Below are 16,790 nucleotides of genomic sequence, written 5' to 3' on the forward strand. Positions count from 1 at the left end.
GGATATCCAATCCCTCTACACCTCCATCCGCCATGACCAGGGCCTCCAAGCCCTCCGTTTTTTCCTCTCCAGACGTCCCCAACAGTACCCTTCCACCGACACTCCCATTCGTTTGGCCGAACTGGTTCTCACCCTTAACAATTTCTACTTTGAATCCTCCCACGTCCTCCAGACCAAAGGGGTAGCCATGGGCACACGTATGGGCCCCAGCTATGCCTGTCTCTTTGTTGGCTACGTAGAACAGTTGATCTTCCGTAATTACACCGGCACCACACCCCACCTCTTCCTCCACTACATTGATGACTGCATTGGCGCCACCTCGTGCTCCCGCGAGGAGGTTGAGCAATTCATCAACTTCACCAACACATTCCACCCTGACCTTAAATTTACCTGGACCATCTCTGACACCTCCCTCCCCTTCTGGACCTCTCCATCTCCATTAATGATGACCGACTTGTCACTGACATTTTTTACAAACCCACTGACTCCCACAGCTACCTGGATTACACCTCTTCCCAACCTACCTCTTGCAAAAATGCCATCCTGTATTCCCAATTCCTCCGCCTCCATCTGCTCCCGGGAGGACCAGTTCCACCTCAGAACACACCAGATGGCCTCCTTCTTTAGAGACCGCCATTTCCCTTCCCACGTGGTTAAAGATGCCGCATCTCGTCCACATCCTGCACCTCCGCCCTCAGACCCCACCCCTCCAACCGTAAGAAGGACAGAACGCCCCTGGTGCTCACCTTCCACCCTACCAACCTTCGCATAAACCAAATCATCCGCCGACATTTCCGCCACCTCCAAACAGACTCCACCACCAGAGATATATTTCCCTCCCCACCCCTTTCCGCCTTCCGCAAAGACCGTTCCCTCCGAGACTACCTGGTCAGGTCCACGCCCCCCGACAACCCACCCTCCCATCCTGGCACTTTCCCCTGCTACCGCAGGAACTGTAAAACCTGCGTCCACACCTCCTCCCTCACCTGTATCCAAGGCCCTAAAGGAGCCTTCCCCATCCATCAAAGTTTTACTTGCACATCCACTAATATCATTTATTGTATCCGTTGCTCCCGATGCGGTCTCCTCTACATTGGGGAGACTGGGCGCCTCCTAGCAGAGCGCTTTAGGGAACATCTCTGGGACACCCGCACCAATCAACCACACCACCCCATGGCCCAACATTTCAACCCCCCCCCTCCCACTCTGCCGAGGATATGGAGGTCCTGGGCCTCCTCCACCGCCGCTCCCTCACCACCAGACGCCTGGAGGAAGAATGCCTCATCTTCCGCCTCGAAACACTTCAACCCCAGGGCATCAATGTCGACTTCAACAGTTTCCCCATTTCCCCTTCCCTCACCTCACGCTAGTTCTAAACTTCCAGCTCAGCACTGTCCCCATGACTTGTCTGGACTTGTCCGACCTGCCTATCTCCATTTCCACCTATCCACTCTACCCTCTCCTCCCTGACCTATCACCTTCATCCCCTCCCTCACTCACCCATCGTACTGTATGCTACTTTCTCCCCACCCCCACCCTCCTCTAGCTTATCTCTCCACGCTTCAGGCTCACTGCCTTTATTTCTGATGAAGGGCTTTTGCCCGAAACGTCGATTTTGAAGCTCCTTGGATGCTGCCTGAACTGCTGTGCTCTTCCAGCACCACTAATCCAGAATCTGGTTTCCAGCATCTGCAGTCATTGTTTTTACCTGGTCCCTTACCTGTTCTGCAGAGCGTTGCATATTTCTCCCACTTCAGATAATGATCCAAATCACTTTTGAAATTTTAAAATATACAGGAATGACTGTAACTTTGTAAATTAACTGTTTAATGGCCAAGGATACAATTTTCACACCAAAATACAGCCATTTGTTTCAGTCAGATTTCGACTATCTTATTCGTTTCTAAGCTGGAAGGAATTACCCCAAAAAAACTTCCACTTTTCCAGAATTCAACTTAAACATGTGTCTGTAAAAGAAATAAATGAAACATGTCATTAAGAAAACGTTGGTGTGCAGCATTTGGGTACCGGACAGAGCTGTTCAAATGATCAATTATAAGATGTGCATTTACAGAAATAGAAGCCATTAATCAGTGGTTTGAATTTGAATTGTCAGCATGAACTTAAGCAGTAATGAATGTAAATGGCCATTCTTATCAACTCCTCAAAAGAGAATGACTTATTCGAAATGAGCTAAAGTTAATACACAGGCAGATTCAACCCAACACAATTTATTTTAAATTGTTTCTTCTAAAGAGCAGAAACTGTGTTTTCCATCTTGGGTGAACAGCTTCAGTGGAATCTTTAATCTTTGGGTAATGCCACATTATTTTCTATGTTGTTAGCAGCCTCTGCAAGGAATTTGGTCTTTATCTATTTTCAAAGATTTATTAATGGCTTCAACTGAAAAGTGCCAGTGAAAGAACACAAGGATGAGAATAATTCCCCCCTTCCCCAGTTCTCTCCCTGCTGGATTATTTGGATATTGGCTGGCCTCATACCTTGTCCATATTATTCATGTGAGTTTTGGCAGTGGGTGTTAGCAAGCCACAGGAGGCATGTGGGTTAAGCCTGGTTTTGCTCTTTCCCACTTAGCAAGGGGAGTGGATAGTGACTGAGAGCAGAGATGGAGCTAATATTCCCATTCCTCACACAGCGACAGTCCAACCGTGTTACTGCATTTGCTATCCTGCCCCAGATCAACTAACTATGAGACCATGGGTCAAATGTAGATCACCCAGTCTGTAACCTCCCCCCACCTTACCCCAGTTCCAAACTTCCAAGTCAGCACCATCCCCATGACCTGTCCTACCTGCCAATCTCCCTTCCCACCTATCCGCTCCATCCTCCTCTCTGACCTATCACCTTCATCTCCACCCCCATTCACCTATTGTATTCTTTGCTACCTTCTCCCCAGCCACGCCCCACCCCCATTTATCTCTCCATCCTGAAGGCTCCCTGCCTCCATTCCTGATGAAGTGCTTTTGCCCGAAACGTCGATTTTCCAGCTCCTCGGATGCTGCCTGACCTGCTGTGCTTTTCCAGCACCGCTCTGATCTAAACTGAGGCTCATTTTTGAAGAGAATCAATGTTCATCCAGGAAGACGTTCAATCGCCTCAAAGGCTACAGTCAATCTCAGAAGCAAATAGCAACTTTTCACTTCCTGCTAAATGGAAAACGTTGCCCCTTCAAATCATTTTGAAGAGTTTTTGGGGAAGGCTTTATATCTTGTACGTTTGTTCTGCAAATAAACTCTGCAGGATTTGATTTGTAACACATTCAGTGGGCCTTTCGCCAACAAAGTCTGTCTTGCAGTGAACTACTTGGCCATACTGGAGATAACATTGCTTTTTATCATGAGATCTATACAAAGGAAACTGGAATCTAATTTGTTGTGGAAATGTTCAGGATGATCTCTCCTGAGTTAAGGCTCTGATGCAAAGGTCACAGATCTGAAATATTAACTCTGTTTCTCTTTCCATAGTGGAACGTTTAGGTTCCTGCTTTGCAAATGACTGCAAGCACGTTAATTTGGCTCCGAAAATGGAAATTCCTTCCTTTAAAAAATACAATTCAATAAGACACTAAGCAGTACAGAGAATAAACCCGGCCTGGACGTTTTGTGAGTTCTGCATAAAACAAGTTAGACTTGAAAATTGCATGTCAAGAGTGTGGTACTGGAAAAGCACAGCAGGTCAGGCAGCATTGGGGGATGTTTTGGGCATAAACTGATAATGAAGGGATTATGCGCAAAACATCGACTCTCCTGCTCCTTGGATGCTGCCTGAGCGGCTGTACTTTTCCAGTACCACACTCTCGAACTCTAATCTCCAGCATCTGCAGTCCTCATTCTCTCCTCCTTAAAAATTGCATGTTAGCTTTCAGGCATACCCCAAGTTATTTTTAAACTCTCGTTTGTGTCTACGTCTGAGAGAAATTTATTTTTAAAACCATTTGCAAGCAGAGTGAAGCAGCTTTTGACATGCCAGTGAATACACTTCCCAGACATCTGTTTACCAAGTATGGCGAGTGATTTGAACATGACTGGTACCCCATGCAGAGCACAGCTGGAACTGCAAACAATCATTCTGGTCAATTATACTGACTTGTGCAATGGTTAAACATCTTATTTGAGCTTCAAAAGAATCCGGATGAATGTTTGGCAGATTTCCTTTAGTTAAGGAGACAGTGTAATAGTGACTGCATCTCAAATGGTCTTGTTTGAAGCCACAATGGGTACAGAGACTAACATTATAAAGTCATAGAGTCGGACAGCATGGAAACAGACCCTTCAGTCCTACTTGTCCATAACAAACAGACATCCCAATCTGACCTAGTACCATTTGCCAGCACTTGGCCCATATCCCTCTAAACCCTTCCTATTCATATACCCATCCAGATGCCTTTGAAATGCTATTGTATAAGCCTCCACCACTTCCTCTGGCAGCTCCATCCATACATGCACCATCCTCTGCGTGAAAATGTTGCCCCTCGGGTCCTTCTTAAATTCTTCCCCTCTCACCTTAAACCTATGTCATCTAGTTTTAGACTCCCCTACCTTGGGAAAAAAGATCTGGGTTTTTCACCCTATTCATGCCCCTCATGATTTTATCAACCTGTACAAAGTCACCCCTGAGCCTCTGATGCTCCAAGGATAATAGCCCCAGCCTATGCAGCCTCTCCCTGTAGCTCAAACCCTCCAGTCCTGGCAACATCCTTGTAAATTGTTCCTGCACCCTTTCAGGTTTAACAACACCTTTCCTGTAGAGGTTGAACCTGTGCTTACCTGATTAGACAGCATGTTCGCCGACAGGAACTTCTTGTTTCTTAACCAAGACAGTTTTATGCTTTCCCTTCGCCAATAAATGTCCTAGAATTATTTTATCTATTCTTGGTATTTCTCACACATAGAATGAAGAAATGCTGAGGCAGGAGTTACAGCAGCAGCCACACTTGGAAAGTAAAGGACATTGTTATGTAAGGGTCTGACAGGGTTAACATGAAGGAGAGCATTAAGCTCTGGCCAATATGATGGTGTCCCATGGACTTTGCAGGGATGGGGTGCAGGTAGGAAGTCAAGGGCAGTCTCCATGATCCATCCAGGGGCTGGGACATGGTCAGTCAGCTGTTCGGCGTTGTCAGGGCCAAGTGTCTGTACCTCTACAATCTGGGGAGTGAGCCATGGTTAATCCTGAGTGCAACTAGTCCAGGGATTTATAGCACATCAGTCAGAGAGCTGCTCAGTCATCAGTTTGGGACTTTGTCTAAATCAGTCAAAGGCCCTGGGGGTTTGCCATTAAAATTCATGGAGGGGCCACTACTGCGGGAGGGAAATTCCTGAACTCAACATTGAGCCCTGGAGGCTAGAAAGTGCCTAAATGGAAAATGAAAGAAAAGGACATTGTTATGAAAGGGTCTGACAGGGTTAACATGAAGGAGTGCATTAAGCTCTGGCCAATATGATGGTGTCCCATGGACTTTGCAGGGATGGGGTGCGGGTGGGAAGTCAAGGGCAGTCTCCATGATCCTTCAGTTTGCTGGAGCACTGTAGCAGGTCAAGGATGAAAATGTGAGCCTGAAAACCAAGGTGGTTTGTTGAAATATTCCAACAGACAGAGTTAAGGTGTTCCACAAAGTGGCCACCCAGTCTGTGTTTGGTCTGGCCAATGTACAGGAGACTGCATTGTGAGCAGCGAGTACGGGAGATGAGATTGTGTGAAGAACAAGTAGAGTGCTGCTTCGCTTGAACAGCTTTGACAATGTCACAAAAACCCCTGTTATTTCCAGATCTATCAAGGACCTCATCTCCCTTGGAGATTTCCCTTCCACATCTTGCCATCTCATAGTCTCCCAACAACACACACAGCCCACTTCTACCTCCTTCCCAAAATCCACAAACAGCACTATCCTGGCAAACACATCATTTCTGTCTGTTCCTGTCTCTGAATGTATTTCTTACAATCTTGGTTCTATTTTATCCCCTTTGTTCAGTCTCTTCCCACTCAACGTTTATGATTCTTCTGATGCTTTAGACATGTCCTGTTTATTTTTCCATCTTCCCAATGTGGTTGACAAGACCCTCAGTTTGGTCCAACTGCACTTCCCCTCCCTCCCAATATGGTCAGCTTCTCCTCACCTTCTGCACCACCGATCTTCACATTTAAAGGATGGTCCTTTGTCATTTCCACCAGGAAATGGCATTACCAAACACATCTTCTCCTTCCCTCCACAGTCAGTATTCCACAGGGATCATTCCCTCTGTGATACCCTCATTCACTCGTCCATCATTCCTAATATTTCTTCATTCCCACCACCATCACAGAAGGTATATCACTGGCCATTTCACCTCCTTCTTCCTCACTATCCAAGGCCCCAAACACACTTTCCAGGTGAAGCAGCAATTTGCTTACACTTCTTTCAATTCAGTCTACTGTATTCACTGCTCAAAATGCACCCTTCTTGATATTTTCAAGACGAAATGCAGACTGGGGCACTGCTTTGAGGACTACCTTGGTCGGTCTGTAAGAGGAACCCTGACCTTCCAGTTGCTGGCTATTTCAGTAAACCATCTAGCTCCTATGTTAGTGTTTTCATCCTATCCCTGCCGTGGTGTTCCTGTAAAACTCAATGCAAGCTGGAGGAACAATGCCTCACATTCTACTTAAGCACCTTACAGCTTTGACGACTCAACTTTGAACTCAACAATGGCAGGGCAGTAGCAATATCCTCCATTTTGATAACATTGCCACCCTTCAACTCCGCACCCCCCCCCCACACACACACAGACAGACACACAATCTGCATCGGCTCTGTTTTGCTTGTGTCTTGTTGGTTTGGATCTCAGCAGAAAGGATACATTTTCTCCCTTTCACACCTCTCATTTACACCTATATTACATCTCTATCACTCCTTTGCCACCATTAGCACTCTCTTTGTCTTTTGATCTGGGCACCCATGCCTTCTGTTCCACTCACTCCTCGTCCCACTCCATCAACAGGAGAAAAGCCAGCCCCTTTTAAATAAGAACCATATCAAACTCGAAATGTTAACTCTGTTTCTTTCTCCACAGAAGCTGAGCTTCTCCAGCACTTCCTATTTTTGCCTCTGGATTAATAGTCCAATGATGTTACCATTACACCATTACCTCCCTGTTAGTTCTACTCATGAAAATAATTAAAGAAGATACTCAAGATATTGAAAACCGAAAAAAACTGCTGATCCTGTAAATCAGAAACAAAAACTGAGGAAGGGTCACTAGACTCGAAACATTAACTCTGATTTCTCTTCACAGATGCTACCAGACCTACTGAGCTTTTCCAACAACTTCTGTTTTTGATACTCAAGGTATTCTTGAGTTATGTATCCCAAATCCATTTTGCTGTTATATTTCACTTTCGCCTTATCTTCCCTCTGCCAGATCAGCCTGTGCCATGTGCCTAATTTTAGTACTGAGAACCGAATTTGGCGATGATGGTGAAGCTGAGTGGTAAGTGCCTGGTGAGATGCCCTTTCTCTACACCTGCCAAATTTGTGAAGTGTTTTCTGAAGGGACATTAATTGGGCTTCATTGAAGTCAGGTTGAGATTAGGAGTTAAGGAAGTGATTGTGTTATCTCAACAAAAGGGTGTAGTGTATTTTGTGCTGAGTTGTTTCTGTCCTTCTTAAGTTTGAGTTTGATTTATTGTTGTCATATGTACCAAAATACAGTGAAAAGTGCTGTTTGTGTGCTATACAGACAGATTGTACTGTACAAAGTGCATTACAGTGCAGAATAGAGTGTTACAGCCACAAAGAAATTGCAGAGAGAGAGAGCAATATTAACATTGGAGAGGTACATTCAAATGTCTAATAACAGGGGGAAAAAGCTGTTCTTGAATCTGTGTATATGTGCATTGTATATTTTCTGTCCGATGGAAAAGAGTGGAAGAGAGTATAATCGGAGTGGGAGGGGTCTTTGATTATGTTGGTTGTTTTCCCGAGGTGGCTGGAAGTATAGATGGAGTGGATGGATGGGAGGCTGGTTTGTGTGATGGACTGGGCTGTGTTCATGACTCTACCGTTTCTTGTGATCTTAGGAAGAGCAGATGTCATACCGCACTGTGATGTACCAAGTGCTTTTCATGGTGCATCTATAAAAATTGCTAAGAGTCCTTATGGACATGCCGAACTTCCTTAGCCTCCTGAAGAAGTAGAGACGTTGTTGTGTTTTCCTGATCGTCGTGTCAGTTTAGGTAGACCAGGACAAGTAGCTGGTGATCATAACTCCCAGGAATTTGATGCTCTGCACCATCTCCACCCTCAGCACCATTGATACAGAGTGGCATGCCCTCCACCTCCTGAAGTCAATGACTAGCTCCTTCATTTTGCTGACATCGACGGCGAGATTGTTATCTTTACTCCATGCCATGAAGCATTCAATCTCTTTCCTGTGTTCTGCCTGGTCGTTGTTTGAGATCTAACCTACAAAGATGGTTGGGGTGGAATTTGGTCACCCAGTCGTGAGTGTATAAGGAGGAGAGCAGGGGGTTGAGTTTGTAGCCTTGCAGGTCACCAGTGCTGAGGATTATGATGAAGGAGGCGTTGTCGCCTATTCTTACTGATTGTTGTCTATGGGTCAGGAAGTTCAGGATCCAGTGACAGAGCAGGGAGCAGAGATCTTGGTTTAGGAGTTTACAGATGAGTTTGTTTGAAATTATGGTGTTGAAGGCTGACTGTCATCAATAGGTTGGAGTCTGATATATGCATTTTTGATACCCAGGGATGAGGGTAGGGCCAGGGAGGTGGCATCTGCCATGGACCTGTTATGCCGGTAGGCAAATTGCAAAGGATCAAGGCAATTTGGTTGGCTGGAGGTTGTGTGACTCATGACTAACCTCTCAAAACACTACATAATGATGGAGGTCAGAGCCACCGGACGCTGCATGATTTTCATTTGGCACCGGGACAATGGTGATCTTCTAGAAGCAGGTGGGGACTTCAGATTGTAGTAAGGGACTGTCACAGGGATGAAGCCACATCATTGCAAGCCAGGAACACTATTCTCACTGGATGTAAATCATTAAAAAATTAATTGCAGAGAGTCAAAATGATGGATTTACATCTGCTGAAAAATGCATTTTATGAGGTCTAACCAATTTGATATAGGGATAATTTACATTTTAAATCTGAAATACTTCAGTGACCATTTTAATCTCATCAAAATTCAACCTGGAGGTTTTGTTTGAAAATAACTGCCTGCAAGTATTCTACAGCTAATGACGGTTGTTGATCAAGACGAAAACCGGTGTAGTGATAATGGGGGAAAATACCCTTATTCCTAAACACCCAAGACTGACCACTATCCGAGTGTAGTGAACACAGGGAAACCCCTGGGGATTTGTACTTTGCTGCTAAGAGGAAATCGCATAATGGCTTCACAATTAAACTTACCAATTCTCTGATGCAGAGCTGAGAAACTTCCTATGTTATGGGATGAACCTTTATTTAAATAACCCCTTCGACATCTTCAGGATATCCGGAATAGCTGGCACAACAATTCACAAGGCATTTCCTTAGTGTGATCCATGAGCTGGGAATTTGAGTTTGTGTGTATGAAACTCCCTTTTAACTTGGAAGAGGCTGTGGCTTAGTGGGAAAGTCAATGAACTGGTAACTCAGTAGGCGCAGGTTAATGTCCAAGGACATGATTTTGTATACAAGCATGGCAAAAGGCAAAATTTGAATTCAATAAAGTCTGCAGTTAAAAGACAGCCCTAATGGTGACTTTGCGTCGATTGTTGCAATACCCTATCTGGTTCACTAGTGGACTTTAGGGAAGGAAATCACTTGTCCTTAGCTGGTCTGGCACACATATGACTCCAGGTCCACAGCAATTTTGTTGACTGCCTTGAATTGGCTGAGCAAGCCACTCACTGCGAAGGCATTGACAGTAACCACTGGCTTTGTCACCCACACTATATGCAAGAGTGGAACAAAAACTGATTCAACTTAGCAATAACTGCCAGCAAAGCTTTAGTCTTAAACAAGATAAAGGTTTGTTTCCTACAAAACAATGCTAGTTGCCTAAGTGGAAGCAATAAAGTGATGAACTAAACACACAGAAGGAATAAGTGCAGATAAGATTAAAGACCCTGTCGTCCTTATACCGAAGAGCTAAGATATTGTTGCAGACCCATTGCTTATTGATGAAGTTGTCTGAAATGCAGGATTCGAGTTGAAGGATTGTGTTCAGCAGCTGTCAGAGCTTCTGTAGTCAAATAGCCAGAGTTTGCTTTTGTGGGTAAGCTCAGTAGGGACAGAAGCCTCCGGGATTGAGGAAGTATCCCTCTTCTTTACTGGTTCAGCTGGTACAATACATAAAAACTGCTTGGATTTCTTTACATCAGACACCTTACCCTTTAACTCCCAGTGACCAAGAGAAAAGTCACATGTTGTTCATGGTTAGTTTACTTGAGAGCTGTGACCTCTCAACTGTTTTGGCAGGTTGACCTGAAAAAAAGAATTTTTCTCAGGCAAATGATTGATTGTTAATTTACTTGATGACGTTGACAATAGTATACAAGCATGGATTGAGAACTGGATAACTCATAGAAGACAGAGACATGGGCTAAGGGGCTTTTTCAGGATTGCAACCTGGAGTGCCACAAGGATCAGTGCTGGGGTCACAATTATTTACAATATATATTAATGCCTTGGATGATGAAAGTGAATGTAGTATAGTCAAGTTTGCTGATGACACGGAAGTAGTGGGAAGGAAAGTGGTGAGGATGACACAAAGAGTCTGCAGAGGGATGTAAACAGCTTAAGTGGGTGGGCAAAATCTTGGCAGATGGAATATTATACAGAGAAATATGAGGTTATGCACTTTGGTTGGAAGAATAGAGGAGGTGAATATTGTTTAAATGGAGAAAGACTGCAGAAAACCAGTGCACAAAGGAAATTGGAATACATTTTGAGCATAAATCTTAAAAAGAGCATCCAAGTTCAGCAGGGAATGCAAATAAAATGTTGGGCTTAACTTCAAAGGGAATGCAATATAAAAATAGGGAGATTTTGCAAAGGTGTTACAAAACAGTGGTCAGATTATATCTGGAATACTGTGAACAGCATTATCTAAGGAAAGATATACTGGCATGACAGGCAGTCTAGTGAACTGGGCTGTTCCTGGTTATGAAGAACTTTGTCTTATGAAGAGAGGTTGAGTAGGTTTGGTATGTACTCATTGGAGTTTAGAAGAATGAGAGGTGACCTAAAGGGAAATGTATAAGATCCATAGGGTGCTTGACAGGTTAGAGAGTCTGAAACCAGAAGGCAAAAACCGAGGAATGAAGGTGGCCTTTTTAAAACACAGACGAGGAGTGATTTCTTCTTTCAGAGGGTAGTGAATTTGTGGAATTCTTTACAGCAGAAGACTGTTGAGGGTGAGATAAACATATCTTTACCCGAGAAGGAAATCAAGAGTTTTGGGGAAAAGGCCGGAAAGTGGAGTGAAAGATTATCAGATCAGCCATGATCTCATTGAATGGTGAGGCAGACTCGATGGCTCCTATGTCTTACTTATGATGACTCGAAGAATAGTGGTGCCCATTTTAGAGTGTACTGTCACCATGTGTCCTGAAGAAGGTTACACCTGAAACACTGACTTCTGCACCTTCTGATGCTGCCTGGCTTGCTATGCTCTCCCGGCCTCCTGCTTGTCTACCTTGGATACCAGCATCTGCAGTTTTTTGTCTGTACCCATGAGAATCATGACAGCTACGACTCTATGACTTGTATTCTGCTTGGAATCATAATATTCCAAGTGTTGAAACACTTCAATTATTCTCAGTGATAACAACTCCACAGAAATGAGGGGCTCACATGAAACAGCCAACAAGTTGATCTTATGTTGGCTTCTGTTGGATCCATCACTAATGTCTTGGATTGATTTGTTGCCATCAATCCTTCTTGCTGGTATTAGTCTCGCCTGCTGATAACTTGTGGGGAAGAATGTCCAGCTGATGTTTCAAGCGGAATATAGATTCAATTTTGACAATCAATAAATACGTTTATTACTTACAACTTAATAGCTCGTCACGTTACATCTGCGATACATGATTGCATCCTGTGAGACATCAGGCTCGCCTTAAGAATAAGTTCACATGACAGCTACTAAAACACTCACCCAACGTTGGTCATAAGCACACTAACCACTCTCCAGAGACTCTGGTTAGCAACCCCCACTGACAGTCCCCACGTGAGGATCCTAACCCAAGATGTCAGTCAACCCTTTCAGGTCAGAACTGACTTATTTAAGAGTTGACAGTAACATTCAAATGGAGCAGTTTCTCAAACCTGGCTGTCCTCAGAAATAATATCGATGGTGTTTTGTGCAGGGTCACACCAACCATTCACAGGAATTGTTTTATGATTACAGAATAGAAATGAAGGGAAGCAAAAGTTAACAATATACATTTATCTTCCACCAAATTGAGCTAAAAGGGTCGCTGCAGTCAACTTGCATTTAGATGACACCTTTATGTTGTTAAACTCTTTACTGATGTGTAATTGGACCAAAAGAGAGCCAACAGGCTTCTCTTTAGACCAGAATTTGAAACTTTTCATTACAAAACCAGCAGAAATAACCAGGTGGCAATGGGCAGACTGGTGTAAACAGAGAGTATTATAAAATATTTGAATAACTGATTATCAGTTGGAGTGCAGCCACATTTCCAACCTACACTTAATGCTGGCATTAACCTTTTGTACCATGTAAGTGGTGATTCATCATGTTGCAAAATAAATTCGAGGGTAACTGATACCACTGCAAAGCTGTGGCGTATATTGATGAGATTCAGATGGTAAACAACAATAATAACTTGCATTAAAAGTACTATACAAATATAATAAAACATTCTACGGTGCTTCACAGGAATGATATAAAACACAATATGATGCTGAGCCACACAAGGAAATATAATGTCAGATAACCAGAAGATTGGTCAAAGTGATAGGTCTTAAAGAAGAAAAGTGAGATAGGAAGATGCAGAGACATGTGGAGCAAATTCTGCAGTTTAGGGCCTAAAGAAAAGTATAAGAGACAAGATCTGTCAGCAATGTTAAAAATCACACAACACCAGGTTATAGTCCAACAGGTTTATTTGGAAGCACTAGCTTTTGGAGTGCTGCTCCTTCATCAGGTAGTTGTGGAGTATAAGATCATAACACTCCACAACCACCTGATGAAGGAGCAGCGCTCCAAAAGCTAGTGCTTCCAAATAAACCTGTTGGACTATAACCTGGTGTTGTGTGATTTTAACTTTGTACACCTCCAAATCCTTCTGTCAGCAACAGGCGTCATATGAACTAAACCTGGAAGCAGGTTTTTCCAGACTAAATTTTTCTGGAACTTGAAAGGGTTCAGGAAAGATTTACAAGGATGTTGCCAGGGTTGGAGGATTTCAGCTACAGGGGGAGATTGAATAGGCTGGGGCTGTTTTCCCTGGAATATCAGATACTGAGGGGTGACCTTATAGAGGTTTATAAAATCATGAGGGGCACAGATAGGGTAAATAGACAAGGTCCTTTCCCCAGGGTGGGGGTGTCCAGAACTGGAGGGTGTGGGTTTAAGATGAGAAGGGAAAGATTTAAAACTGACCTAAGGGGTAAATATTTCACACAGAAGGTGGTGCGTGTATGGAATGAGCTGCCAGAGGAAGTGGTGGAGGCTGGTACAATTACAACATTTAAAAGGCATTTGGATGGGTATATGAATAGGAAGGGTTGAGAGGGATTTGGGCCAAATGCTGTTCTGGGACTAGGTTAATTTAGGATATCTAGTCAGCATGGACGAGTTGGACTGAAGAGTCTGTTTCCATACTGTACATCTCTATGACTCTGTGATCAATATTTTTAATGTCACTTTTTAATCAGTTTTTGATTAAGTTTCATTTTTTAAAAAAAAGTTGTTCAATTCATCTTCAGCTGCAGCAATCTTTGGAGAAATGCAATTGTAACCTGAGAGTACTAACTGGCTTGCCATAGTCATATGAGCTCCACCTTTGCTGTAAGTGTCTTTGTGTGGAGTCTGTGGCAGCCATTAAGGCACTCATCACTTGGAACATGGTGTCAGTGTGAGGAGCTGGAAGTGAGTGGATGTTCAGAGCTGTAAGAGAGCCAGTGATGGAAAGAAAGCAGATGTGACAAAACTAACAGCCTCCACCTTTGAATTGCTGAGCGGCTGTAACAACTTCCACTCCCTGCTGGTGTAGTTGTGAGGAGAAAAGGAGATATGAGACAAAATTGGATTTTTTTTACCCCCTCAGTAGTAATAGTATGAAAAATAGTTGGAAAAAGCTACGGAAGTAAATAAAAAGATTCAGTAAATTAGAATAGCAAACCTACAATTAGTGTCAGGAGAAAGGTTTTTTGCACTAGAGATCTCACTGAGGAGAGATTTTTGAAAGCTTTCTGGACACAAACTTTGAACCCCATATTAATGTTAAATGTGAGTGGTGCATGTTGAACATCAGAGCTCAGGCTTAGAGAGATTATTGATCAATATGTGATTGCACTGATACATCTAGTTGAATCCTGACAGTTCAGACAATTCAAAGGTGATCTCATCAGAGATAATGTTGCCTTTGGCAGGTGCAATCCTACCATGACAGCATATCTGCTGAGAGAAAAGCACCTTATCTCCCAGGAAAACTATCAAGGTATGCAGAAGCTCTGCAATTGTATGTTATCAGTTTGAACGTATTAGTAAAAGAACAGCTGAGGCTTTGCATTATACTGAGCCACATTTTAAGTCAAATGAGGACATCCGATTGAGAATCAAAGATGTAATCTTTCCAGAGAATCCAGCAGGAAGATTAAGGTTAGAGGACAGGATATAAATATTACAGAGGGAATCACATAAAAGAAAAGGAAGTGTGTACAGGAAAGGGAAGACAGAGATCTAACTGGAAACAGCCTCACTTTGCACACTTGTGCTTAACTAGAAAGCTAGGCAAAAGTGAGGACCGCAGATGCTGGAGATTAGAGTCAAGATTAGAGTGGTGCTGGATATGCACAGCAGGTCAGGCAGCATCCGAGGAACAGGAATATCGATGTCTCGAGCAGGAGCCCTTCTTCAGGATTCCTGATCTGACCTGACCTACTGGGCATTTCAGCATCACTTTAATCTTAATTAGAATGCATCCACCTATCACCATCCCACCTATCTTTCCCCCAGCCCCACCCCCGTATTTATCCTTCAGCCCCCTTCCTCACGCTCCCCCCCCCAACCACATTCCTGATGAAGGGCTCATGCCCGAAATATTGACTCTCCTGCTCCCCAGATGCTGCCTGACCTGCTGTGCTTTATCCAGCTCCATGCCTTTTGACTCTTAACTAGAGCAGGGCTGGAGAGATGTCAGCAGATGGTACTGACGAATGACTTTACACATACAACAGGTTGGCCTTGTCAAGGCTAAAGTTGTCAACTGGTTTGTGACTGCTAGAATGATGAGCGCAGAAGAGAAAATCAGTGAAGGTGATATGTCAGATAGTTACTGGTGCTTGGTGCAAAATCAGGAGGGTGACTCAAAAATGAAACTCAGAGGTTAAGGCGAAGGTTAAGCGAAAGCATAATTTTCATCCCAAGACACCAAATGAAGCTGGGAGCCCAAATCAATGGGAAGAATGGAGATTTGTAGTTTCACATAGTGGTCGTTCAGCAAAATCCAATTATCTCAGCTGAAACAAGTCTAAAACTCGGACAGTTATCTTCAATGTATCAGAAAAGATTTGTAGAATTTCACAGGCCACTATGGATGTTGAAGAGATCTTTCCAGACTACAAATATGCTTTTAAAGATTTTGGATGTCTTTCTATTCAATATAATTTTTTTTAATTCATTCATGGGATGTGGACATCTTTGGATGGCTGGCAGTTATTTTCCATCCATGGCTGTCCTTGAGAAGGTGATGGTGAGCTGCCTTCTTGAACCATTGTAGTCCATGTGCTGTAGGTAGACCCACAATGCTGTTAGGGAGGGAATTCCAGGATTTTGACCCAGTGACAGTGAAGGAACAGTGATATATTTCCAAGTCAGGATGGTGAGGATCTTGGAGGGGAACTTGAAGGTGGTGGTGTTCTCATGTATCTGCTGCCCTTGTCCTAGATGGAAGTGGTCGTGGGTTTGGAAGGTACTGTCTAAGGATCTTTGGTGAATTTCTGCAGTGCGTCTTATAGGTTGTACACAGTGCTGCTACTGAGTGTCAGTGGTAGAAGGAGTGAATATTTGTGGATGTGGTGCCAATCAAGTGGCTGTTTTGTTCTGGATGATGTCAAGCTTCTTGAGTGTTGTTGGAGCTGCCCCCATCCAGGCAAGTGGGGAGTATTCCATCACACCCCTGACCTGTGCCTTGTAGATGGTGGATAGACTTTGGAGAGTCAGAAGGTGAGCTACTCATTGCTGTATTCCTAGCCTCTGACCTGCTTTTGTTGTCACTATTTATATGGTCAGTCCAGTTGAGTTTCTGGTCAATAGCATTCCCCAAGTTTCAGAGGAGCCATGAATGGTGCTGAACATTGTACAATCATTGGCCCACTTCTGACCTTATGATGGAGGGAAGGTCATTGAATTAGCAGCTGAAGTTACTACCCTGAGGAACTTTTGCAGAGATGTACTGGAGCTGAGATGACTGATCTCCAACAGCCATAACCATTTTCTTATGTGCCATGTATGACTGCAACCATCAGAGTGTTTGCCCCCTGATACCCAATGATTCCAGTTTTTACTACAGCTCCTTGATGCTGCACTTGG

Source organism: Chiloscyllium plagiosum, unplaced genomic scaffold (genome assembly GCF_037043375.1).
Source record: "Chiloscyllium plagiosum isolate Xiang-an unplaced genomic scaffold, Cpla_swu_hap1 HiC_scaffold_31, whole genome shotgun sequence".
Lineage (NCBI taxonomy): Eukaryota > Metazoa > Chordata > Chondrichthyes > Orectolobiformes > Hemiscylliidae > Chiloscyllium > Chiloscyllium plagiosum.